Below are 27,634 nucleotides of genomic sequence, written 5' to 3' on the forward strand. Positions count from 1 at the left end.
TATTTATCCGAAATGAGACCAGGAGGTGTACTTGTAGCATTCACTCATTAGGATGATAATTTTAAAGGTAAATTTGCACTCAGGAAGGATTTCCTTGTGCTGTGTATTTATGAATATCTAAGTTATAGCTACACTGCAACTTGAAAACTCAAGAGCCAGGTACCGAATTTCTGTATTTTTTAAAGTGACCGAGGCTCAGGATATGAGAAGCAGATTGGCATCGTGCAGGCAAGCAAGCCTTTAAACTTATATTTTAAAATATAAACTTAATTTTGGTTTCTGACAGAAATCTTGTGGCCAGCTCATCAGTTTTCCAGACCAGTTTTAAAGCAGCATGTAAAAATGACCTTTTCCACATTAGAAGTTCATATTTAAGTTTCCTTAGCTGCAAAATCACTCTCAAACAGAGTGTTTTATGGTAAGGGCCATTTCATGTGTTGGTGCCATTGATTACATATGAATGTATAAAAATCTTGTTTAAGGACCAGTAAAAGTGAGGAAATTCCAAGTCAAGCTGGCTAATTCCATTCATAATTCATCTCGAGTGCCTGACTTCAGAAACTTGCAGCGGTTTCGAGCTGTGCACACAGAATCGCGGGGGAGCGAGGCCCACTTTGGCCTCCTTGACCAGGGAGGCTATCGTTGATAAAACTATGGAATGTAGGTGAAGCTTCCAGGTTCTGCAGGAACCTTCCAACCTTGACCCTGTTTTGATTTTCACTTTTTGGAAATGTAAACACGGAAGGACAACTTTTGTGTTCTGAAATGGGATTGCCTGCCACCCACCCACTTCCTGCCCGCCTGCACCTCTGTTGGGTGATGCTCGGAGGAGGAGACAGCAAGGCCTCGCTGGGCCCTGTCCCCTCAGCCGCGCCCACCCCTGGCCCCTTTTATTCTGAGAGGATGGGACATGCAGGGAGGACCCAGGCTGACTTGGCTCCAGCTGTGCGTGCACAGCCCTCGGCCCTTCTGGGCATGGGCGAGACAGCCATCAAGGCCTTGCCCTCTGAGCCAGGAGGAAGCCCTGCGGAGCCCTGGGCCTGGATATTGGGGTGCTCCCAGGCTGTCCTTCAGACCCCAAGCGGTCCTCTGCTCGCTTTCCAAGGCTGCACCGTAGGCCCATGCCTTCCCTCAGCTTTCGTGTTCAGGAAGACCTTAAAGCATTTTCATGGAGCTGCTTAAGCATTCTGAGCCATTGTAATTTTAAACCAGACCCATTTTAGGAGTGAAAACTGGCCCAGAGAGAGTCTTTACAGAGTAACTTCAATCTGACATGAACTCAAGTGACTTTGTAAAAATAAGATCCCAAAGGGGTGGGTTTCTGGTGGAAAGGCTGCCGGGTACTCAGCACAGGGATCCTCAGCACCAGTTAATATCCACCAAACACGCATCATTAAACTGGAACAAACATGACCCTGAATTACTGGCTCCCTATTTTCCTGAATGTAGGTCATTTTGTGTCCTTACAATTTAACGTTTCAAGGGATTTCCTGTCTTTGAAGTCCAGCCCTCCGTCACCTGTTTGGATAGCCTCCTTAAAAGTAAGGGCTCCGTGCCTACTTTGGAAGGCTTAGTGACTCCGTGTTCCCCTGGAGTTTCCCAGGTCACTAAGGCAGCCCACCTGCAGGTGCAGGTCTCTCCTTTACAAGTCAGCGCCTGCAGATCCCCTATCCCAGACTTCATTTCTCTAGGTCAGAGCCTACCAGAAAAGCCCGGAGCCATCCATTCACCTGGGTGAAGCCATAAAGAGGTAAGCTTTCATAATAAGGAGCCATATATCAAAATTCTTAGCTTTTGAGAACCGGAATAACTAGTGCTCAGGCATTAGAGTCTCATGCTAGAGCAAAAGATGACAACGGGGTCAAATGTACCGGGGGGGGGGGGGGGGGAGGACACCCATTTAAGTAATGACCCGCATTGAAATATGCTTTTAAAAACATATTATTTTTAACTTAAGAATGCATATTATCTCATCACCTTTTATCATATGTACCCTAAATATTTTTAGTGAGAGTCTGCGTATTTAATAAGAAAGTGTCATTCACATTGAAGAGTATGTTAAGGAACAGCGGTAAGTTGGTTCTAGGAAGTGTAGGTGTGCTTATTTTTACCGAATGATGCGGAAGCTCTTTATTAAATACAGCACACCCTACAAATGAAAAGCTGTTTGCATATATTTAAATGACCATTTACCCTTAGCATGTCCACCAATGAATCTGTTAGCACGTCCACCAACTGATCACTATGAAGACTCAACTTGTTCCTTTTTGGAGCGGTTCACTCATTGTTTGAAAGCCTGGGCACAAATCAGAGATCTTCACAGCACCCCTCACCGAGAGTGTTTTCATCTTAACATTAAGTAAACTATCAGAATTTTATGAATTTTGGGGGCTTTCTTTTCAAAGAACTGGACTCACGTATGCATGAAATGAAGACATTCCAGTAAGTGAGAGGGAGAAAATAAAGACAGATTTCTTCACAGTTCTGGCTTAAGGTCATGATCAGAGAAGAAAGTGGCCAGGAACTGAGCGTGCCTAAAGGAAGGAATATGAAGCTAAATCTGTATCTCATTTTTTGATAATGAATTGAAATGCAATTTTGATGTCTAGACAATTTCTCTTGGTGGGTATTAATCACTCTGATCCAGCTGATTTCTTGGGAAGAAACTGTAGCCATTATAACCGAGTCCGCCCTGCTGGGTTGCTTTCTACCTAGTGGCATGGGAATCATCTAGAAAAAAAAAATCACCTTCACAAAGCATCCATCCTAAAGGTACAGCTCTCACGTCTCTCACAAAGCAAGTGGTACCCTGTCCAGCCGAGGAGGAATACACTCAGATTCATGCACTTGTCTCAGGTTTTTGGTGGTCTTCCCGGTCCCTGTCCTTGACAATTGTAAGCCAAGCCATTTGTAGGGTGTGTGTGTGCATCAGAATAGATTCTATAGCTATGAAATGAAAATTCTGTCTGTGGTCACACAGTCCTGCACCTTTCACGTGGGTAAAATATTCCAATTATTCCTTGATTATATCACAGACGATACGAGAATACGATAGGTGGAAACAGGATACAGAGCAGCTGAGTATCTCTGCAAACTTGGAGCACTTAAAAACACTTTGAAGTCGCACAGCTGCTTTTTCTTTAATTGTCTTCAGTAAAACTCCCCAAAACCCCACAATGTCTACCTTAAAAGCACCAGGAGTATTTTAATTGGGTAATAACCATCCATATTTTCCTTCTGATAAATTAAAAGGAATTAAGAATGAAATTTTATGATGATTATAAACTGTATTACTGACCCAAGGGACAAGAACAATTACGAAAAATATGTCCTACATATTTGGCGTGAATATGAATTTAACTTCTAAACCATTCATCTTAAATGCTCAAGCAACTTATTAAAGCTTATAAAATAGTATTCACATAGTGATAAGAGGGTAACGTATAATCATGATTGAGATCATGTCCTCAATATTGCAGTGGGCCCCGTGCCAAATACTGAAGCTGACTCGGTCTCTGCCTGTTGGGCTGCTGATTAAAAAAGATATACCATAAAAGAGGTGAAAGAGGTAACAGATTTTTGTGAATCTGAGATCCCTTTTTGGTCAGTGATTATTTTAAAAATGCTTTTAACACAACACATCTTTCCTTCTCCTCCTCCTCCTGCTCTTTCCTGTTCTCCCTCCCCCTCTTTCTCCAAACCATGAGAAGGAAAATTAAAATCACAAACCATGAGAAGGAAAAGTGATTTTTGGAAAACGTGAAAAACTGGCCAATCAGATTCTGACTACTAAATCTTGGGAGTGGATCTGGACAAAATGAAACTTTTCAGCTAGCAGCTGTCTGAGGATGACTTCAGCTCACATGAACATGAATCCTCATTTGAGGGTAACCCCACCAGGCTTAGCCCAGCTTTGGCCAGGCCCCAGGATAAGAGTCTGCTTTCAGAGCAGGAGCATTTCTAGCTTTGAGTCAATGCTACCTGCCAGCCCTCAGGATCCATGAATTCTCACAGTAAACTTGGAATGAATTTAAGACGACTACAGAAACTGCCAGATTTCCACGATGTGGGCCAAAATGGGCATGCTAAATGGAGGGGCCGCCTGCATCTGAATGTTCCTTTGGCCCAGCCCTGCAAAGTCCCAGCAGTCGCTATTCAGACACTTAATCTATGTTAACAGAATTAAGCACTTTCGAGTGTATATTTAAGCTGTAAGTGGCTTGTTCCACTGAAGTATTGGGACTTTTTAGCATGATCTGCCTCTGTAATGATAATATAAAATTCCCAAAGATTTAACCTTTTCCCCTGGGCCTGGGTTTTATTCAAGCTCCACTGTGTCACCCCTGCCAAGTTGCTTAACTGGTCTGAGTTTTGGTTTCCTCACTTATGAAATGAAGGCAGTGATACCTCTTTGCAGTATTACTTTATTAAATGACCTGATATTAATAAAGTATCTGGCACACGGCTTGCAGTCCATAAATGTGTCCCTGGAGTTGCAAGGAAAAAAAAAAAACAAGATTAAATTCTTGATCTGAGTTTTTCATCCCTAACATTTTAGAGATTGTTCAAGAAAAAAGAGCAACTAAATGCACAGCTATAATATGAGCATCTGGTTTATACTCAGAAATAAAGCTGTGAATTCGAGCTTGAGATTTCAGTGTTATAGCCAACCCTCCCTCTTCCCCTCTGAAGGAAATTTTTTTGGGTGTGACATAAAAGAACTGAATTCTTTTTTTACTCCCAAAGTGATCACCTTTTGCTGCACAAGTCAGGTTAGAAACTGACCCAAAGGACTTGAAATACATAATTTTCTTGGAGAAAAGGAAAAAAATAAGGGAGGGGTGTTTGGGGCCTCAGGGTAATGCAAGAATGCCAGAGCTTGGAGGTTTTTTCTGATTTGTATTTTACAAAACTTCTTGTGGGAAGCGGCCTTTCTCCACCAAGATTTATTCTTTGATTAGTTTTTATGGCCACATTCTGGACTCTTGAATATAAGGACCCGGAACAGAAACGCTGACACACCTGTAACTAAAGTGGTGTGATTGGCACCCCCATCATGTTGTAACTGATACACAAAATAAACTGACGGGAATTGCCACAAAGTTTAGGCAATAGAGGACCTGCAATAACTTTTATGTCTGAGCATATTGTAACAGGCTGACAAACTGTTTGATCTTGATCTGCAGGGTGAAACCCATTCCCTGTCACTCTCAAGGAGTAAAACATCATTAAATCTTCACGAAAAGATCGTTCACTGCAAAACACTGGAATTTTTGAACTGGAGTCAAGAGATACGACACTATTTTATGTTGATCCATTCAATGGGCCCTAAGAGCCCACGGAAAGATGCCGGAAGAATACGTGGATGAAGTAATCGTTAATAAATCTGTTGATATTCCCAATGTAAGAACAGAAAGAAATGCTCTGACCTCTCACTCCAGAAATAGAGGTCCTCCTACACATGTCACACCACTACCTCGGATACCAAAAATGAACTCAGGTTGGCGGTCATTACATAGTTGGCTAAACACTGCATTTGGGGGTTTAGGTTTTACTGGATGTTCTTGCTGCAATTGCTTAACTTGAGAGTTGAGATTGGCTTTTAACTTTTGGATATTATAAGTACCCAGTCATCGTAGGGAGCGTTCCAACTTTATTTTTCTTGGTTATGCTCAACTAAATTTTAGGCAGATAATGCTTCTAAAGCTTTGTTTTTCCCGCTGGTTTTCCCTGCTGACCTACATATATCCACCTGGGTGTCCTCATATCTAAAGTACGACTCCATATAGAGTCATTGTAAGATGACAAATTATCAGTGTATATTCCATCATCCGGACCTAAATCAACTGGTACATTTTGGAGGACTCTAGTTTGTTCTCATCCTTTTGTAGGTAGGTGTGGAGAAGGAGGGGAGGATGTGGGGTCCTCGGCTGCAAGGAGAAGACATTCTATTTGGGGGTAATAAAGGATCAGGTTATTCAAGAAAGTGGAGTATTAAGAGCTAAATTGTGTGGTGCATATCTCAGGGCTTTAGGAGATCAAAGGAAAGAAATCCCAAGGAGGACAGAAAGGAGTTAGGAAAGGATTCTCCAGAAGAGGTGGGTTCGCCACTGTGTTTGGGAAGGTGGGCAGCTTTAGGTAGATGAAAAGAATGTTCCCAGCAAGGGGAACACAGTGGGTGAAAATGCTGAGAAGGAATGAGCTCAGTATGTTCTTAGACCTGTAAGGATTCCAAGAAATCGTGCTGCTGTGCTTACTAGCCTTGTTTGTCTGGAGCCAGCCAGTTTTCTTAGGGACAGATTTGACAGTCTGCACACAGTGAGGTCTACTTCATTTTAGCTTTGTGTCTTGCTTCCCTTAAATCCAGTTAAAATACTATTCTGGATGATGTCATTTCCCTACTTAAAATCCTGGCACGGCTCCCCATTGCTCAACCTCTTGCAGGCTGCTGGCAAGGCCTTCATGACCCACTCCCTCCCCACCTTGAGCTTCATTGCATCTATGGCTCCTTCTTGCTTCTCACAACCCGGCATCAGCCACCTGGAACCCATCATGTTCTCTCTTTTCTCTGGCTGCATACAGGCTCACGTCTCAGCTTAAACGTCCCTTCTGCAGGGAGACCAGGTTAAGGCTCCCCTGCCATTTGCTTTCACAGCTCCCTGCAGTAAGCATATTTTGTCTTCATTTTTAAATATCTATCTGTCCCACAAGACTACAAACTCCTTGGGATGAGAACCCATGTTTGGTTGATCATGAGTGGCCAGCACAGAGCCTGGCCCCAAACCATGTATCCATTCATTCAACACTCCCTACACCACATACCAGGCCCTAATGCAACAGGGAGCAAAACTCTGCTCTCCATTTTCATATTCTGCTTGGAGAAACAAACACTAAAACTAGCTAAAAGCAAAATACATAGAATGTACATATTCGTGGGCTAGCATAAATGCTTAAGACAGGGATCCCTGGGTGGCTCAGGCCTGCCTTCGGCCCAGGGTGTGATCCTAGAGTCGCAGGATCGAGTCCCACATCAGGCTTCCTGCATGGAGCCTGCTTCTCCCTCTGCCTGTGTCTCTGTCTCTCATGAATAAATAAAATCTTTAAAAAAATATAAATGCTTAAGAGACAAATAATGCAGGAAGAGAAGACAGAAAGTGTCTGGTGCAGGAGGAGCTTTAGGGGGAGCGGCCAGGGAAGACCTCCCTAAGACAGTGTGACATCTGAACAAAGACCTGGAAGAGGGGAGGGGGTGAGATGTGCACATACTGGGGAAGAACAGGCAGAGTGAAGAAGAAGGAGGTGCAAAGGCTGGGACTGTTGTGCCCCAAGAGCATTCAGAGGGCAGTGGGCTGGAGTGCAGAGAGCAAGGAGAAGGAGAACATGAGGTCAGAGCATGAGGATGGTGAGGGAAGGACACTAATCATGCACATAAAGAAATGGGTGTAGGACTGTTGTTTGTTGTTGTTATTAATAACATCAGCACTTGGGACTGGGAGACCCAGAGGCAATAGCCTGTGTCCTTTTCTGCTTTAAAGACTATTTATTTCTATTACTTTATTTATTTTAAAGAGTTTATTTGTTTGAAAGAGGGAGAGAGAGAAACAGACTCCCCAGTGAGCAGGGAGCCAGATGTGGGGCTCCATCCCAGGACCCTCAGATCATGACCTAAGCCGAAGGCAGATGCTTAACCAACTGAGCCACCCAGGTGCCCCTAAAAACTATGTTATATGACAATTTTAATGATTTAAAACAATGCTAATATGCAACACGGAGCAAAGCTCAGCTATCAGAAGCAGCTTGAGGAAAAAGATACCAAGGCGAGCCACACCCCCCTCCCCCGGGTCTTGAGCAAACAGCAGGAGGACCATCCCTGGCACAAGGAACATATGACCCCGCCTTGTGTCTCTGCTGGAGATTTATGAAGTGAAAGAACATGAAAGTAGGTGCCTTCAGCTACCAAAGGTTTTTGTTTTAGAATCGACCTTCCCAGGGGAAGGAAGGCAGAGGAGCCCCGGCCCGGTGGCATGATAATAGTGCGGAAAACAGTTGTGGGTCTTTGGGGGCCTTGTTCTTCGCCTACTACCGGTATGATTAGCAACGAAAGGAAGTGTTTCCCCAGGTGACCCTCGGCTCCTGAGCCAGTGAAGGACATGGTTTCCCTGAGCCCGGGGAAGGAGTTCCCGACATGCCAGGGAGGGCGTGCCCGCCCGAGGAAGGTCTTTTTGACCCTGCCCAGCGACAGACTGCAGAGTTGACGCCGGCGGGCGCGCTGGGGGGGGAGGCGGGGCCCGTGGTCCAGACAGCGGCGCGGCCCGTCCCTTGGCACGTGCCCGCAGCCCGTCCCTCTGCAGGTGAGGCTGCGGTGGCCCATCACCCAGCAGGTGCCGGCAGCCCGTGTCCCTCAGCAGGTACGGCGGCCCGTCCCTCGGCAGGTGCGGCTGCAGTGGCCCGTCCCTCAGCAGGTACAGCGGCCCATCCCTAAGCAGATGCAGCGGCCTGTCACCTGGCAGGTATGGTGGCCCATCACCCAGCAGGTACGGTGGCCCATCACCCAGCAGGTGCCGGCAGCCCGTGTCCCTCAGCAGGTGCCGGCGGCCCGTGTCCCTCAGCAGGTACGGCGGCCCATCCCTAAGCGGGTGCAGCGGCCTGTCACCTGGCAGGTGCGGCGGCCCGTCCCTCGGCAGGTGCGGCGCCCGGTCCCCGCGCGGCCCACCCGCCTTCCCGCTCCCAGCACTGGCGCCGGCCTTTCCGCGGTGACCCGGCCCCGAAGCGCAGGGCGTGCAGGCCGCGCCCGGGCGCACGCCACCTGGTTGGAGCCTGAGAACCGCGCGCACGCCTGCCCTGGCCGCCCGCTGCACACGCGCACACGCGCACACGCGAAGCCAGGCGCGGGGGTCGCGGGGGGCACGGGGGTCGCGGGGGGCACGGGGCCACCCGACCAGGGCACCACGTGGGAAGCCCCCCCTCCCCCCAGGTTCGCGAGGCCTCGGCGGCTCCTCCGCGTGGGGCGTGTCCGGCGCGTGACCCAAGGCGCGGCCCGGCTCCCTTGTCCCGGGTCTCGGCCTGGCGTCCCCGCCCGTGGAGGCAGCTGGGCCGGGCTTGGCCTGCGGTCCGACCCGGCGGCACCAGAGCTGCGCGATCCAAGTCCGCGGGAGTCCGGGCGGCTGCCAGAAGCTCGGGCTGTGCCTCGCACGGGGCTCCTGGTGCCGCCGGGCCGTGGGGTTTGGTCTCCAACTGCACACATGTGGGGAGTCTCCGGTCCCGGGCTGGTAAGCCCCGGCTGGGCCGAGCTCCGCTTTAATTAACGCGGCCCTTGGGCTGGCTCGATTTCCCATGTTTCAGCACCTCGCTGGGTGTAACCTTAGCTTTCCATTTCGTCCGCGCGATGGATCTGAAAGGGCCCAGGTGAAGTTTGTCTTTGACTTGACAGCTGGATTACCTCCAAGTTTCACAACCGCCGAAGAAAAGTCCCAAATCCCAGCTCTTCTTATCATTTGGCGCTTTATGGAACAGCCACAGTGGGTGAGATGTTAATATGGTTAGACACGGTTCCAGTAAAATGAATTTATTGCTTAAAAGTTTGTGCATCTACTAAGTGTGAGCAGTAGAGGCAGTGGAAACAAATGAATGATAGATGTACTTGAGGGATGACAGTGAGACGCGGCCCTGAGAGGCCTGGGAAGAGGGCAAGTGACTGCCGCCAAGCACTAAGCTACTTAAATAAAGGCATCTAATTGGAGGAGACAGAATGTTTCATTGCCTTTTGGGAAGAGTGTTCAGAGGAAGAAGGAGGATAGCCCAGAGTCCTGAGGAGCCCCAGTGCTACAAGAAGCTTCTCAAATCCGTTTGAGATGATCTGTGATAGAAGAGCACAATCCCCTTTCCCCTTTTTGTTTTACTTTTGCATTTCTCTCAAATATTTGTTTTTAAAACCATGGAACTTCATCACCACCACCACCCCTTTTGTTTGTTAAGTCGTGCTCATTAGCGTACTAAGAAATTCTTCTGCAAAACTTACGGGCTCTGGGAATACAGCATGGCCCAAGCTAAAGAGGGTGCCCTCCCATGAGCTGCACCAGCCGCAAGCAGGGGAGTCACTCCAGTCATCAGAAATGGTGTGTGTGTGTGACTTGAAGTACCATCTGTCCTCACCATGGTCTGCGTGGAGCATCTTCTAATACTATTCACTCTTCTTTTGCAGATTTCTAAATAGTGACAGGTTCTCAGATCATACGATACTAGGAAAGCGCTGCCAAGGATAGGAGAAAAGGTAAATTTCTATTCCCTGGAAAGGGCTATCCTCCACTAGAGATGGTCACTTTTCACTTGTTCATCAGTTTCTTGTGAGTTGACTAGACAGTATGACCATCTCTGAAAGGCCTGGGTCCGTAATAGCTTTGCCACTTATCAGATGTATATAGTCTTTGTCCAGTTTCTTCATTTGTCTGTTGGAGTCACTAACACATTGTGGAATTGTTGCAAGTATCAAACAAGCTAGCACATGCTTCGTGCATGTGTTATATGAATCATAAGCACTCGACAAATATATTTCATATTAAGTTTTGTTTCTATCATGATTCCTTATTTCAGAGATCAACAGACATGATTTTACAACATGCTAGAGCCCCTTAAACATGTTCCCTAAAAGACCCTTGTTAACAAAATGTACGTTGTTTCTTTTATTCATCATTGCCAAGATAGAGCCAGGCATTCAGGGCAGTCACTTAAAAGTCTCTCATCTTGCAAAACCCAAAGAGGTTTATAGATGTGGTCCTTGCTTCAAGAATTTTACGTCCTGGTTGTGGGTCTGTGATTACCCAGCCAGTGAAGGTCATAAAGATTTTTTTTTTTCCTGAAAGATAAGGGTATAGGTAAGGATTTGGTTAGTTAAGCTGTCACATCCCATTTACAAGACCAAATATTTGTGAGTGATGCTGAGTTAAGAACTAGAAAATTGGCTTTTTGGCTTTCTGGCCTTCTTTGGCTCTGCCAGCCAAAAGCATATAGTTGTATTTTAAAAAGTTGACTATTTTTAATTTATTACATATTTACTATCTGTTGAAATTTTTTCTTTATAAACTGCATTATACTTTTTAACAAACAGACTCAGAAAGTGAAAAATCGACATTTAGGTTTGGCTTGGTGGCATTAATCCTACAAACATTGGAATACTAATCAAATCTTCGGATGCAAGCCATGTGCAATAGAAGAAACAAGGAACCACATATTAAGGACGGATTATGTGCTCTGTTGCCACTCAGAAATTCTCTGCCTTGCTGCCCAGGGTAAGGAAGTGATGAGTGACTGTTACTGATTACAACGCTGATCCCGTTTTCAATGGGCTCTTTCTGTTTGGCTAACATAAAGGATTCACCACCACCTGGTCCCATCAAGTTATTGCTCAGTCACCAGCAGGAATGATACTTTCCCTGCCAGGATCACTGCTGCTAGGAGAACCAGATCTTTGGGCAAAGTGAAGACTCAGGACCCCAGTGAATGAGAATCCTGAACAAAAGACCGTTGTGTCTTAAACCAGCCATATTCTTTGTACTTGCCTCCGACTGTAGGTTTAGGAGGAGCCACACCAGGAGCCACTACCAAATTTAAGGACACATGTTGGAAATTCTTAAAATTCCCTAAGACTATGAAAGCACTAACTTCGGCAGGGAGATTGGGGTGGGGTAGTTAGAGGGGTGAGGAGGGAGGTGGATGACAAGGAATAAGGGTTGGGAGGAGGGTCTCCTGTGGAGGCTGACTTGGTAGATGCTACAAAGGATTTGATTTGTAGATTTCTAGAAGAAAAGGGGAAATCTGAAAACAGAATCAAAGAAGTCTCGTATAGTGAAGGGAAATCCAAGCTGGGATTGGTAGATTGAAGTCTAATTACACATTCAAAAAATATTCAGAGCTCTAGGTTTCTTCCACTTATGACTTCACTCTGTGTATTGAAATCCTAGCTTCCAGTTCTTGAAGGTGAGTTTAAGAGAGTCTCCCCTACTTCACGTGATATTGTTAAGGGAAAATGAGTGATGACATACACAAAAAAATCAAAGAATGTCTATACATGTGCAAGATTTCTATCTTCTCCCCTAGACTCTGAGCTCCTAGAAGACAGGGCCTTGCATCTCTATACTCAGAGGGTCTGCTGGATGGTGGACAGGCACTTAGATTGAATGATTGGTTATGCTAATTCCTGGCTGGTTGGCCATGCAGAAGAAAGTTGCCATTGGAGGTGTTGAGTAGGGCCAGTAGTCGAAAGCAGGTCCTGGAAGGGAACACCAGCTTGGAGCTGCACGTGAGAAGGGGTCTCTATGAAGCTATTGCTGTCTGTGGCTATAGAGAAAAGAACATTTAGATTGGAGAGGCAATGGCCGAAAGGATTCCTGTCCGGGTCTTTATCTGGCAGAAACTTGTGGGAAACGGGTCCCAGCTCTCTGATGCCGTGAACGGCCGTCTGCGTGAAGCAGGAAAGTCAGGTGAAATCAGTTAGGGTGCTCTGCTTAGTGCGGCTGAGCGTGATGGATGGCTTGGTGTGCTGTTTATCTGGTGCAGGTTGGTATTTCACTCTGTTTTCATTAGACTGATGGTAAGGTAATAATTCTTTCCTCTGGCTGAAAAATCTGTCTTCAGCCATTTGTTGATCTTCTTGAACGGGCACTTCAGGTGCACAGAAGTCACCCTAAAGGAGACTTTGAATGAAAACTTAAATAATGCTGCCCGGCGTCCATGAGCTCTCAAGCAACACAGGCATCTGTGAGACTTGCTGTGGTGGTGGGGTGCACAGAGTCACATTTACTCAAAGAGAACCAGCTTTAAAAAATGGTCCGAGGTAACCATGCCTGCAGGAAACAAAGAGCCAACGTCATGCTCTTGTCTCTTGAAAATTTCAAGCTTATTTGCAAGTTAAATGGAAGCAGGGCAGTCTTCCTGCGGGGGTTTCCATGAAGCCCCATGCTGCAGTGGGAAGCACCCCAGACTGGGATTCAGAAATCTCTCCATGGTTCTCCCTACCGGCAGATGTCTTCATATCTCTAAGGCTCAGTTTCTTCATCTCTTAAACAAATAATAGTATATGTGGTGGTTTTAACTGAAAGCTCTCATCAAGATAACTTAGCTGTTCGTTTTTCTCCAGGGCTATAGGAACACACTGGGAACAATGACAGAGGCATGTGATGTTAATGAGCCGTGGTGCTGCAGCCTCTCCCTCTTGCCAACCACTTTGATGAGGAGCATGGAAGGCAAGAGGAAGATGTTAGCTCTGTTAACATAGGTCAAGGAAGCCATCTCCCCGCAGCTGACAGGATGGGTCCTTCTAAGCAGTGTTCTGGGTTTGTGAGGTGATGAGCTGGTAACCAGACCTCTGCCAACAGAGTGCGTGAAGTTGCTCCATCTGCAGGGACCAGCTGAAAAGTTTTACTCAGTAGGGCCTAGTCAGGCCATGGGGAGACAGAGTTGGGATCTTGGACTCTTGGTCTCCTTCAGGTCTCCCATTCACAGTGAGGTTGCCTTCCATTCCATCCACCTGGGGACAGCCCATCCACCCTTTCTGTAGCATAGGCCACTTCGCTTGACAAGTGGTTTTTATTTCATGTAACTATATAACTAGGTGAACATATTTCTTGATTTGTTCTCAACAGTCCAGTTTATGCTTTTTGTGCCAGAATAAAGATTACAGCACTCCCATTAACTTTTCTTTTCTTTTTTCTTTTCTTTTCTTTTTTTATTTTTTGAGAGAGAGAGAGATTGTGAGTAGGGAGTAGGAGAGAGGGGGAGAGAGAGAATCTCAAGCAGGCTCCACCCTGAGCATGGAGCCTGATAAGGGACTTCATCTATGACCCTGAATCATGACCTGAGCCAAAGTTCAGAGTCAGATGCTTAAATAACTGAGCCACCCAGGCACCTCCTATTAGCTTTTAAATTATATGGCACCACAAATACAACAGATGACTTTTTCTGTAGGTACCTTCTTCACCCCCCAAGGAAAGCCTCATGTATCTTGCTAGTGTTTCCCTTCTGCCATCATCTTAGTTGGTTTATGACCTACAAATACAAATAAATTGTTACTTTATAATTTTCACACAGCAATCTATATCCATCAATATCGTTTTCAGGGTACTCCCGACTGGTTGGGGGAGTCACTATGAAGAATTGTGGTTGCTAAAATGTAATTCTTCTAATGAGGAAAAATTTTCCCCCAAATACTTTTGTGAAGATTAACTAACAAAACCTTTGTGGACTATCAATCAAATATAAGCTACTATTATTAATAATTCTGAAATAACAATTCCAACTAAAGAATGATTTTTACTCGTCCATTCTTCAAATAAGCGATTAGTAAACAAACATTGTGTAATGGTTCCTGGCACTGGGCTAGATCCTGGAAACACAAAAATGAAAGACAATCTCTGACCATAAGGAATTGATAGAAAAGGAGGAAAAGAGACAAGCAAGTGGTGACAGCCTGGCTATGGTAGCACAGAACAGAAGCACCCAACTTGGCTTCAGGTCACTTCAGTGGAGAGGGAGAAGGGGAGATGCTGGTGAGGAATGGCTTCCAAGAGTCTGTGATATGGAGGGCCCTGAAGGGCACATAAGAGTTAGCCAAGGGAGAAAGATATGAAAAGTAATTTCTTTCAGATTTTTTCTAATATTAGAAAATAAAATAAGGAAGACAAATTCAGAAGTCAGGAAACATATCTTTTGCTTGAGCACTGATGTCTTCCTGTTGATTCAAAAGGAAGCTGTTGCTAACGGCAGAGGCTTCTTGTGCTCTCAGAGACTCAGTGGTTGAATAAGCTTTCATAGTTAGAAGACTCCTAAAAAGCTAGAATTCTGTGAAATCACTTTTCAGTAGAAAGTTGTGAGCCATTTATGGAATTTAAAATTTTCCAGTAATCATATTACAAAAGTAAAAAGAAATAGATGAAAGTAATTTTAATAATATGTTATATTTAACCCAATATATCGAGAAATATTATCTCATTTCAACAAATAATTAACGTGAAAATGAAATACTTTGCGGTCTTCTTTTCACGTGAAGACTTCAAAATCTAGTATGTATTTTACACTTGGAGCGCATTTCAATTCATAGGAGCCACAGGCGAGAGCTAGTGGCTGTCGTATTGCACAGTGCAGGTTTTTTGTTTTTTGGGTTTTTTTGCACAGTGCAGTTTTATAACATCAGATCTCACCGTAGTCACAAATAAAAATGAACCCCAAGTGTCCTGACTCAGTTTATGCATGACTGTTAAGTCTCTCGCATATATAAGTAGCATATACTCATTCAAGAAGGGATAAACAAAGATTCTACAAAGATCCAACATCCTGCCCTAGGTGTTCCCTTATGTTTGGTCGCCACTAGTTTATAACGAACGACAGGCCCTATACGTCAAACTATATACAGTCTTTGACATAGAGATGTTTTAATTGCGGGTGCAGCCAAAGCATTTCAGGCTTCACAGGTTGGTTATAGATTCCACTGCTGCGGGAGCCAGTTTGTGAGTGTGCATCTGTGATAGAATTCAGAACCAATGATTCCATCACCAAAGATGTGTTCAAGGCAAACCTTCCCACGTAACATTGGTCATGATCAGTTTTTTTCTTATCGAGATAGTTGCGACGCTATCTCCATGAGGCATATTGCATTTGGTGGACCAAGAGGGAAGAATGATATCAGGATCAAAGTCCTGCTAGTGAGTCACCATTGGGAGGCAGGGATCTCTGGATCTCGGTTTCTGTACCTGTGCAATGGCAGTAATAATTTTGGCCTCAAGGCCTTAGCATCAGGAAGGTAGGAACAGGTACTTGTCATCTTTCTGATTCTCGGTTTAGCAATCGTGCTGATGTGGCAACAGATGTCTCCATCTCTAAAAGTGTCCATGAGCTACAGAGCCACCCAGTGAGTCACTTTTTCTCTGTTCTCTTTACTGGGTCACTCACAGTTTGTGAAAGAGCATTTCTGATTGCATAGCTGGCGCCAGGGGCAGTGTGGAGTCATCGAGGATGTCCCTGTCAGCCCAACTCCTATAAAAACTGATTATTCTCTAGAGAGGCCGCATGCCATCCTGAGAGAACTGTGGCTGGTGCCACAAAGTTCTTCCACAGAGGAGGTACACAGCCCGGGGCCAACTGTGTTAACTGCAGATTTTTCAGCTGTGAAAAATGAGAACAGCAATCTTTCCTCCTCTAGAAGAGAGTTGTGTTTATTAATTAGTTTGTATTTCAAAGTGCTTTACAACTGGCAAGTTTCCCTATTGAATTAAGGAGAATTTCCTTTCATTTTATCCGCCACCACATTAGGATGAGAAGAAACTGTGCTCACTGAGGCTGTGAGAAAAATGGAGGAGATTCAGGCAAAAAAGCTAACAAACCTGACTTCCAAAGGTAGTGGCTCATTTCCCTGACTGCAAGATGGCACCCATTAACGGGAGCTTGGGAAATTAGGTATCTCAAAGGGCAGCCCAATCTGCTTTCTGAAGATGTGCATTCATTTTAGATTTAATTTTTATGATCCCTTCAAGATAAAAAAAAAAAAAGAAAAAAGAAAAAAGAAAAAAGAAGATACGCCAAATCACCCTGGGATGGTGGCTTTGAAAATGACACCTTCCCCTTCCTCCGTGGGAAGTGGTAGAAATGCTGTCATGTTTTCTTACTTGAGAAATGGGAGCTTGGACTTGCTTGTATCCCAACTTCTAGATCCTCAGATCTCCTTGTCCTTTTTCTAGCTGATGCTAGAAATGGTGCCCACCAGACTTTTCCTACTAAGTGTTCCATTATCACTGAAGATTAATTGTTCAACAAAAGGGAACACATTCATATTCTCCCCGTGGCAAACCGTCCATTCAGTTTTTTTGTTTCCTTCTATTCTAGGGAAATGCGGCTGCCCAGCTGGGACTGTGCCTCTCAGTTTCCTTTGCATCTTGCTAGGGTCCTGGGACAAGTTTTCACCAATGGAGGATGAGTAGAAGGAGGGTTTCTAAGTACGCTCCATGACCAACATGGGGCTTGAACTTACAACCCAAAGATCGGGAGTCGTGTCCTCTACCACTGAGCCAACGAGGGACCACCTGGAGGGTTTCTAAGAAGTGGGTGTGCCTTCTTCACTGTGTCTGTGGGCCGACAATGATGCTGAAGACCTAGATAGAAACCTGAATCCTCTCTCTCATAGATAAGGAACATCTTCTTTGAATTATTATCTGAGTGAGAAACTTCTACTATGTTAAGCCATTTTTTAAAGTCTCTGGTTACAGCAGCTAATGTGACCCCAACACATACACTGCCGAAGCTACACTCTTCCTCAAGATTCCTATTGTAGTCGTCCTTTCCATGCCAGACCACGAAACTCCTTTAGGACTTTGATGAAATCCGTATAGTGCAGAGCATGTAAGGTATTTAGTACATGCATGTGAAATGGAGGAAAAGAGGAGGAAGGGAGGGAGGGAGGAGTGACTGAATTAATGTGTATGCATTTAAGGTGACTCACTTATTTTCTTTTAAGCCTTCCAGCTCAACATGTCCATCCCTTCCCCACCCTCCATTAAGTTGTAAAGCCGGGAAATATTTTTTCCTTTCTTCATGGTCTTCCAAAGGTTGAACGCAGAGCCTTGAGAGAAATCACTGGCCAGAGGAAAGCAATCCCTTAGAGAAAGCAATCACCCTAGAGAGCTGGGCCACCGCCAACATCTCCATCAGCAACTTGGAAGAGTTGTCTGACTTCCCAACACAATAAAAATGGAGACATGAGCATCCAGAGCCCCAGCCAGCACAATTACATGAAGCCAAAGCACATTATCACTTCTGGGTTGCAGGATTTATGACCAACTATGATGGAAAATAAAGACAGAGATACTTGTCTGAATTCATCCACAGAAGGCAATACATTTTAATCATACAGAAGTTGTATATATTGTACTTTTTCTAATAAAAACCTTAGCAAATGGAGCAGAAACAGATGCCAGCATCCCAGAGAAAAAAAGAAAAATGAAAAAGATTGCCAGTTTGCTCCTGTTTAGAGGATAGACAATTGATATCCTTTATTGTTGAAAAACTTTTTTTAAATGTACTGAAGTGTTTCTATTTTGGTGGTTTCCTGGATTTGGGAAACTGCTTCTAATTTGAGTGGAGCAGAGGAGTAGGCTTGTATTTAAGCATTAAGTGGTGAGGCTAAAATCCTGCCACTTCTAGGAAGCCTGTTATTTCCACGTGCCACAAATGTTACTTCCTGTGGCAGTGAGTGCTCCTGCCCTGACCTCCCCTAGAATCGTGCTCTTCATCCAGCAGAGCATTCTTTGGTTTTATTACCATTGCTCATTGATTGTCTTCACTCTAGAATGTGTACTCTCCCCCCTCCCCCAGGAGTGAAAGCCCATGGGCTTCCTGGCCCGGTGCTGCCATATAGTGAATACTCAAAAAATATTGAAGAGGCCTGATTAGGTTGTGATTTTATGTAATTAAAATTCTTCACACAGACCACTTGTTTCCACTATTGACAATGAAAAGATAAACCATCATGGTTTTTGTCTAATGTTGTTGAATTTTGAATTATTTAAAGACATACTGGTGAAACCCCTGTCTTACTGTTTATCGGAACCAAAAGAACAGCTTTGGAACCTCTGCAAGTTAAAAAGATTGCTTGAGAAAGGAAGAGATGCACTATATAATCCTTCAAACACTAGACTCATTGCTTAATTCTGTCAATGCTTAGAATAACTCCTTGAACCCTAAAAGCGAGTTTGTTTGCAGAACACCTGACACAGAGACCACAATTTTATGATGTTTGCCTTTCACAGTCAAGTTTACATTAGGGAGCTATATTTTCCCCATATTTATTTTTAAATCGTTTGAGTTTTCCAATGAAATAACATTCTCTTTTTCTTCCCTCTTCCCAAATGAACACATTTATTTTTTTAATCGTGAAACATTCTACATGAGGCTGTGGTTGGTGGTTGGGATGCTCTGGAGTGGTGCACCTGGAAAAGAATGTGTTATTAGCATTCAAGGAAATACTTAGTGGGTTGAATGTCTAGCCACTAAAATAACAGTTCATCATAGCCCAGATATCCATCCAAGAGTGGCAATCTGATTTCCTAGAGTCCAAATAAAGGATGAGAACACTGAGGAGGGGCAGATCAGAGGGACAAACTATGTTTGGAAATGGGAAGTAGGTCAAGGAACTAAGGATTTGAAATGTAGGGGAAGAAAGGGGGAGGACGCATGGATCGTCTCCTCCGTAGACATCCAGTTTGAACCTAATCTACGTTAGTGAAAAGTAAAATCATTATCTGATGTTTTGTGGCCACATTGAAAATGTGTTGGTAGTTTCAGCCAGACTAGAGTCAACATTGAAAACCACCAGCACCACTGACTTGAGCTGCACAGCATAGCTATGGCCCAAACCTGGCCAGAAGGGCCTGATGCCAATTATGGTCAGAATGGGGATCAGAGCAACAGAAGAGCCACATACTTACTCGAGGTGGCCTCCAGGGGAATGCTGGGATATCCATCCCTAGGCTACTCATTCACCTCCTCTCTGGAGCAATAAACAAAGAGATGGCAAGAGGCTAAGCTCCTTTAGTTAGGAACTTTTTTTTCCCCCCTAAAGATTTATTTATTTATTTATTCATGAGAGACACAGAGAGAGGCAGAGACACAGGCAGAGGGAGAAGCAGGCTCCATGCAGGGAGCCTGATGTGGGACTCAATCCTGGGTCTCCAGGATCACGCCCTGGGCCGCAGGCAGGTACCAAACCGCAGAGCCACCCAGGTGTCCCTAGTTAGGGACTTTTAACCTTAAGGTGATTATAGATTCAAAGATTTATGTTTTTATTCAATAATGACCTGGAGTTCATGTATTTCTACATATATACATGCATAAGTATATCTATGTACCTGCCTGCTTAGTGTTTATATAAATGTGAATGAATTTAAAACATTCTAAACTTAGATTGTGGTAATGGCTAAACAAGTCTGAATATGCTAAAAACCATTAAATTGTTCATTTAAATGGGTAAATTTTATCTCACTGAAGATGTTTTTTAAAAAATGAATGTATTTATCTCTTTATTTTTCTACAACTAAAAATCATACACTGGGTTTTGTTATTATTATTGACTTCCTTCCTCCTATGCTTTTTTCCCCCTCTCTTCTCCAGGTCTTGGTAGTCCCAGGATACACTCCAGGATTGCTAAATGCTGGCTAACAAATTATAGCTTTATTCTAATTTTAGAGCTGCCAGGCCTTGTCCATGTTATGAGGTCATCAAGAAAAACTATACCAAAGATGAAACTGACCCAGAATGGTGCTCCTCACATGCTCCTGCACTCCTGCCCCCTTACCTGCCCAGCTTCTCATTGCCTCTCTGGGTGTGGATGCCTATTGTGGTCTCAGGCATCACCATGTGAAAGATGACGTTTTCAGTGATTTCTTCTTCTAACATTCTAGGATGTGGATGAAATTGGTGGGAATTATTGTGAATGTCAAACTGGTGGGGGTTTTTTGATTGAAGTATAGTTGAGATACAGTATTATACAACACAGTGATTTGACATGAATATATATTGTAAAATGGTTGCCATAATAAGTCTAGTTCTGTGGTTATTTTAAAACCTATCTTCAAAGTCAGTTCATATGCAATAATTCAGCTGTACAATGTCTTGGGTGGTATAATTGCAGTTGTAATTGCAGTTGTTGTTATAATAGATGATAAAATCTTATAAGGGTTATATTCCTCAGTTTTGTAGGAGCTATTCATCTCTTTTTTTTTTTGATGGGTTGATAAATCAAGTGAATAGCATATAGCACTGCTTCTCAAATGATTGTGAAAGATCTAATTTTATAAAATTTCCAAGAGATTGGTAACTTTTGTAAAACCAGCAAAAATAAATTGTTAGTAAAAAAGAGATAAGAAACAAAGATATACAAAATACATACTCCCTTTTTAATATTTGGTTCAATAGACATTAAATTATATTTCAATAAATATCAAAACAAATACAAGATAGGAAAAATAGATTGAATTTTTAAAAGCTATACACATTGTTCACTGAAAACATCTATAGAGGTAAATAATGGAGAAAACTGCTGTTCTCATAATTTTTATAATTTTTCCATCACAACACAAAATTACTAGTGAAATACACTCCCATATTAAACACCTATATTCATGCTTTTACTGAACAATTTTTATATCAATATTTAATGTTAATGTAATGGGTGAATTTTGCCTCTTACTTGTTAACATACCTAATCTAAGTAAGATTGATGACAATGTTATTCACAGGAGAAAGTGTATATCAAAACTGTTTCTGTGTTTTCATAATACTTAAAATAGAGAAACCGGTCTTACAGAGATATATTCATGAGAACAAGGAAAAAATAGGATATTCATTTTTAACTTTCTCCAAAGTAAATTAGTGATACTCTATTTGCAAAATTTTTAAATTCTTTGTCAGTAACCATTTCCAACTATTCTATAAAGTTATCGTTGAATTTAAATTAACTTTTGATGAAAGATAGGGATTCTATCGCCACATAATTTTGGGTTATAATTGACAAATTAACCTTAAAATATCACGTCTTACACAGTCCTACTTCTTACTATATGTGATTTAACTCAAAAATTCAGCACTTTCTGATCTGGCCTGTGTGCTGATCAATGAAATGAGTCCATTGATCATGCATTTGAATGTCAAGCCAATGTCAAATTGCTCTCCAGGTGCTGTACAAATTTGTACCCACTTATTCTCAATCTCTGGACATCTCTCATTGTGGACCCGTAACAGTTGATGGACCAGCACTGGCTCTTGGACCACACTTTGAGTAACACTACTTTGCAGATATAGTATTCCTTAATTTGTCAAGCAATTGGGGTCGTCTCTTGAGATGAACTCTAGCATAAGATGGGTGGTTGGGCTCTAAAAACAGATTTTAGAAAGGAGCTAGGGGATCCCTGGGTGGCGCAGCGGTTTGGCGCCTGCCTTTGGCCCAGGGCGCGATCCTGGAGACCCGGGATCGATTCCCACGTCGGGCTCCCGGTGCATGGAGCCTGCTTCTCCCTCTGCCTGTGTCTCTGCCTCTCTCTCTCTCTGTGACTATCATAAATAAATAAAAAATTAAAAAAAATAAAAAGAATATATATTAAAAAAAAAAAAGAAAGGAGCTAGGATGGCAGGATAGTAGGAGGAGCCTAGATTTTCCTCATTTCTCAAACACAGCTAGATAAGTATCAAATTATTCTGAATACCCAGGAAATCGATCTGAGACTAACAACAAGCTGCACGACTAGAGGGAGAGAAGAGGCCACATTATGGAAGGTAAGAGGTGTGGAGACGTGGTTTGGGGGAGAAATAGATTGTGGGTGCTGAAGAGGATAGGGAGCCTAGTCATGGAGATAGACGAGAGAGAAGGAGAGAGAGAAGTACATAAGGCATGGCACAAAGAAAACACTTCCCCAAAGCCTTTGACTATGAAAATGAGAGGGGTTGATTTACATGAGTTTTTAAAACCAATGGGGCTCAAAGACAGAGTTTTAGAGGTTTATAGAGTGGCCAGTGTGGAGCCCTGAGGGGGCTCAGTGTGCCTGTGGAGGAGGGCAGAGGCCTGGAGTAAATAGTGGGATGTGAGGATTCCCTGGGATGCACTGGGAGAGACAGTTCCCCCTTCTTGGAGTGCATCTGGGAGAGGTGACATTGCCTCTCTGGGGATGAGAGAGCTGATGGGTGCCATTGTGCTCCCTTACCCCTCAGCATAGGAACAGAGACACATGCTAAGGGAGCTAACCTGGACACTGATCTTTGCTGCACTTTACTCCAAACTCCATGCCCCTGCACTTTGGTAAGACTGTCCTCTGGGACAAACTGGCACCAACCCATGTGGTGAAATCCTCCCCTGGAGGACCAGTGTGGGTCCCTGCCATACCAGGTCCCTAAAGTTTGGAGTTTTATTTTTAAAAATACTTTATTTATTTATTTGACACACACACACACACAGAAAGAGAGAGAGAGAGTGAGAGAGAGAGAGAGAAAGAGAGAGAGAGACAAGCAGGGGAGCAAGAGAGGGAGAATCAGGTGCCCTGCTGAGTAGGGAGCCTGACTCGGGGCTCGATCCCAGCACCTTGGGATCATTACCTGAGCCAAAGGCAGATATTTAACCTACTGAACCACATAAGTGCCCAAGTTTGGAATTTTAAATCTCAGTCAGCCTTCCTGGTATAGAACATAAGTGCACTGTGCTGCCAGGCAGGCAAACAGCTTGGACACTGGCAGGGTGAAGGTAGCGATCTGAGGGATGCCTGGACACATGAGGGAAGACTGTTTGCTCTTCTGGGAGGACTTCCTGGACAGCCATGGGTATGAACTTCCTTTTGTGGGGATGAGGGAGAGGGATGGCACTATTTTTCTCCCCTACCCATCAGCACAGATGGACTTCAGTGAGCAGAACAGTGCTCACAGTGAAGGCTTAAACCACTTAGACGAAGCCCCATCCTCTTGTGCTCTCCAGGTGCTTTTCTCAGGCAAGTGTGCCTGGGAGACAGAGCAGTGGGCCCCTCTCCCAGAAGACACCACAACCCCTCCTCATGCAGCTATTGACCATAAGACAAAAAAGACAAAAGACACCTATTGACCATAGACTGGTGCTGCAAAGCTTCAGCTCTAGTGGAAATAGCAGCAGGTCTCTTAATAAGCAGACCAGAGCACACTCAGTTAAATTCGCCACACTCTGGCCAAGATCCAAACACTCTCCACTGCAGGCAAGGAGAAACTCTGCAGAGGACTGACCCGAGGGAAAGAGCAGCCAAAACACAGCAGCAGAGTGCGCACAGCATAGGCCAGAAACACTTCCTGATGTCCCAGGCCCTGGACAGTATATGACCTCTTCTTCATAAAACCAGGACTCTCAGGAGCAGGAAACATAACAGGCTTTCCTAACAGAGAGAAGAAGACAGGGACCTAGACAAAATTGCCAAAGCATAGGAATTCATCCCAAAAGGAAGGACGAGAATAGGTCACAGCCAGGATCTAATCAAAACAGATATAAGTAATATGCCTGATCCAGAATTTAAAGCAACAATTATAGGGATACTAGTTGGGCTTGAGAAAAGCATAGAGGATGCCAGGGAGTCTCTTACTGCATAGATAAAAGACCTAAAAACTAGTCAGGCCAAAATGAAAAATGCAATAACTAAGATTTGAAACTGAATGTAATGACCACAAGAATGGAAGAAGCAGAGAAATTAATAAAGATAAAGATAGATAAAGAAGATAAAATTATGGGAAATAATGAAGCTGAAAAGAAGAAAAGAAAAAAAAAATAGATCTTGAATATAGGCTTAGGGAACTCAGTGACCCATAAAGTATAATAACACTTGTATCATAGGAGTCCCAGAATAGGAGGGGGGAAAGGGGCAGAGGGTTTATTTGAGGAAATTATAACTGAAAGCTTCCCTAATCTGGGGAAGGAAACAGACATCCAAACCCAGGAAGCACTGAGAGCTCCCATCAAAATCAACAAAAGCAGGCCAACACCAAGACATTGTACTTAAATTTGCAAAATTTAATTTAATTTAATTTGCAAGACAAAAGAAATCCTAATGTAACAGAAGACAAATAAGTTTAGCACCAGATCTCTCCGCAGAAACTTGGCAGGTAAGAAGAAAGTGGCATGATATATTCAATGTGTTGAATGGGGAAGATATGTAGCCAAGAATACTCTATCCAGCAAAGGTGTCATTCAGAATAGATGGAGAGAAAAAGAGTTACCCAGACAAACAAAAAATAAAGGAGTTCATGACCGCTAAACCACCTCTGCAAGAAATATTAAAGAGTGGGGAGGGTGCCTGCATGGCTCAGTCAGTTAAGTATCCAAATCTTGATTTTGGCTCAGGTCATGATCTCAGGGTCATGAGATTGAGCCCCATATGGGGCTCTGTGCTTAATGGGGAGTCTGCTTGAGATTCTCTCTCCCTCTATCCTCCCCCACCCCCAAATTGTGCTGTCTCTCAAAAAAATATTAAAGGGGACTCTTTGAGTGGGAAAGAAACATGAAAAGCAATAAAGACCAGAAAGGAACAGAGAAAATCTCGAGACAATGACAATATGAGTAATAAAATGGCACTAGATTCATATCTATCAATAATTACTCTGAACATAAGTGGATTAAATGCTCCAATCAAAAGATATAGGGTATCATAATGTATAAAAAAAAAACAAGACCCATCTATATGCTGCCCACAAGAGACACATTTTAGACCTAAAGATACCTGCAGATTTCAGGTGATGGGATGGAGAACCATTTAACATGTCAATGGACAGCAAAAGAAAGCCAGAGTAATCATACTTATATTGGACAAACTAGATTTTAAATCGAAGACTGTAATAAGAGATGAAGAAGGGCATATATCATAATAAAGGGGTCTATAGAACAAGAAGATCTAACAATTGTAAATATTTATGTCCCCAATCTGGGAGCACCTCAAAATATGAATCAATTTTTTTAATCAATTAATAAACATAAAGAAACTCATTGAAAATAATACGATAATAATAGGGGACTTTAACACCCTTCTTACATCAATGGACAGATCATCTAAGCAGAAGATATCATCCCCACTTTCTAGACTTAAGTAACTTCTCTGAGGAAGTTACTACTTAGTGATGGAGTTGGGATTTGAGTTCAAGCCAGCTGACTCCACATCCAAACCTCTCAAGCTGGCTGTGATTAGCACAACTGTAAGTAAAAGAAGCAGAATATTTAAAATATTCTCTAGGCAAAATTGCTAGGAAAAAATCAATACTATGAAATTTAAGAGGAATGAATGTCAATTTGTCTATTAGATTAACATGAGTCAATTATACAAAGGCTGGTTGAGGAAGGCCTGGCATGTCAGAGTCCCTTGGGATCACCTCATATCCTGCTGGCCTCACCTCTGATATCTGCTCCTGGAACAGCACATATCCCTAGGGGCATTATAGGCCACTTTGGGTAACAGCACCTAACTTAGAGAGCTCACCTTTCTGCCCTGAGATGCCTAAGAATCACACTGGGAAAGAGACTGCTCAGGTTACCTGCAGTAGCAGCTGTCAGTAGTTTCATTGTGAGCAATTCTGATGAACATTCTATAGCCTCAGATGGTTTGGTAAGATGCAGTCCCTGATGTCCACAGCATGAACCATTCCAAAGGGCACCTTTGATTGGCTTTTCCTTTCTCTCCATTTCATGCTCCTAGGTTCTCACCCTTGGTCCCTGGAATTATCTCCAGAGACACCCTCTGCACACAAGTTCTTGTCTCAGACTCTACTTTTAGAGAAACCCAAGTGTTTTGTTTTGAACTGCTATAACAAGAATACTGTAGACTAGGTGACTTAAACAACACTTATCTCTCACAGTCCTGGAAGCTCAGAAGCCCAAGATTGAGCCATCGCAGATTCAGTGTCTGGTGAGAACCCCCCTACTGGTTCACAGAGAACTGTCTTCTCACTGTATCCTCACATGGTGGAGGGATGAGGGAGTTCTCTGAAGTCTTTTTCAATAAGGGCTCCAATCCCATTTATGAGGATGCTACCTTTATGGCCTAATCACATCCCAAAGATCCCATCTCCAAATACCATCACACTGGGCACGAGGTTTCAACATAGTAGTTTCAGGGAGGCCCTGACCCTCAGTCTATTGTACCAGGCGAAGACACTGGCCTGGCAGTAAATCATGTAAAAATTCTATTTTAATAGATGATAAATTCCACGGAAGAAAGGAATGGGATATGGTAGAAATAAATAAGGAGAGAGGAAAAGAAGGGAGAGGAAAAGAGAGAAGAAAAGAGGGTGGGAGTGAGGAAGGAAAGAAGGGAGGCAGGAATGGGCATAAAGCATTACCATCCGAAGCCCTGGAACAGATCAGTTGGCAGTGCCACCTACAATTCTCATCATCCACAGAGGCTCAGTCTTCCTCATGTTAGGGCTCTTTGAATCATTCTGTGGGTACTGGCAGGGTTTGATTGACACCCCCCTCCTGGAAACACACACACATAACTTCCCGGACCCAGTGATTTGGTACCCTGACAATGCCACTCTTCAGCTCTGTGCCCAGCCCTGTGCAGCATTCACAGGCCAGAACTCCCACCCCTATCAAAGGATGCTTGGCTGGGCACTCCTGGATTGACTCAAGATATTTTCCATTTACTTTGTTTGCTTGTTTTTATTTTATTTTTACTTCTGGGGCGTTTTACAAAAGGATCCTATGTTGCATCCATTTGGATGGATCCTTTATGAGATCCTTTATGGATAGAATAATCTATGGGAATAAAGCTAAGCATATCTTGGGTATATATGGCACCTCTCTTTCTAAATGCTTGATGTGCCTTCATTCTGTGATCTGTTTTACCCTCATGACAACCCTGTGGAGTGAGCCAAAGCAGACAGCACACACATCAGAATCTAGCCCATCCGGTTTCCAATGCTTCTAGTAGAAAGCTTAAGAGACATTTCAGCTGCATCATAGGCACTTTCCAAGTCTTGCAACTTCTAGACTAACAGATCATTTGTCTGATTGTTTTCTTTGCTTTTGGGTTCTTTCCAAAGTTAATTACCAACCTTAATTAGTTCTAGTTATGAGATCTCCAAGACTACGTTCTTTGCAAATATACAC

At 43.6% G+C, this 27,634-nt stretch overlaps 1 long non-coding RNA gene across 2 annotated transcripts; it reads left to right on the forward strand.

Annotated features, from left to right (window-relative positions):
- The first annotated feature begins 968 nt into the window (after positions 1 to 968).
- Positions 969 to 18,469, forward strand: LOC140624281 (uncharacterized). 2 transcript variants are annotated; one of them, XR_012023768.1, is made up of 6 exons: positions 969 to 1,750; positions 3,480 to 3,568; positions 5,187 to 5,500; positions 10,202 to 10,270; positions 11,105 to 11,285; positions 16,870 to 18,469. It is a non-coding gene; the product is annotated as an uncharacterized lncRNA (long non-coding RNA). The 2 variants fall into 2 exon arrangements; XR_012023769.1 differs by lacking the exon at positions 3,480 to 3,568.
- The last annotated feature ends 9,165 nt before the right edge of the window (positions 18,470 to 27,634 follow it).

Source organism: Canis lupus, chromosome 34 (assembly GCF_048164855.1).
Source record: "Canis lupus baileyi chromosome 34, mCanLup2.hap1, whole genome shotgun sequence".
Taxonomy (NCBI): Eukaryota; Metazoa; Chordata; class Mammalia; order Carnivora; family Canidae; genus Canis; species Canis lupus.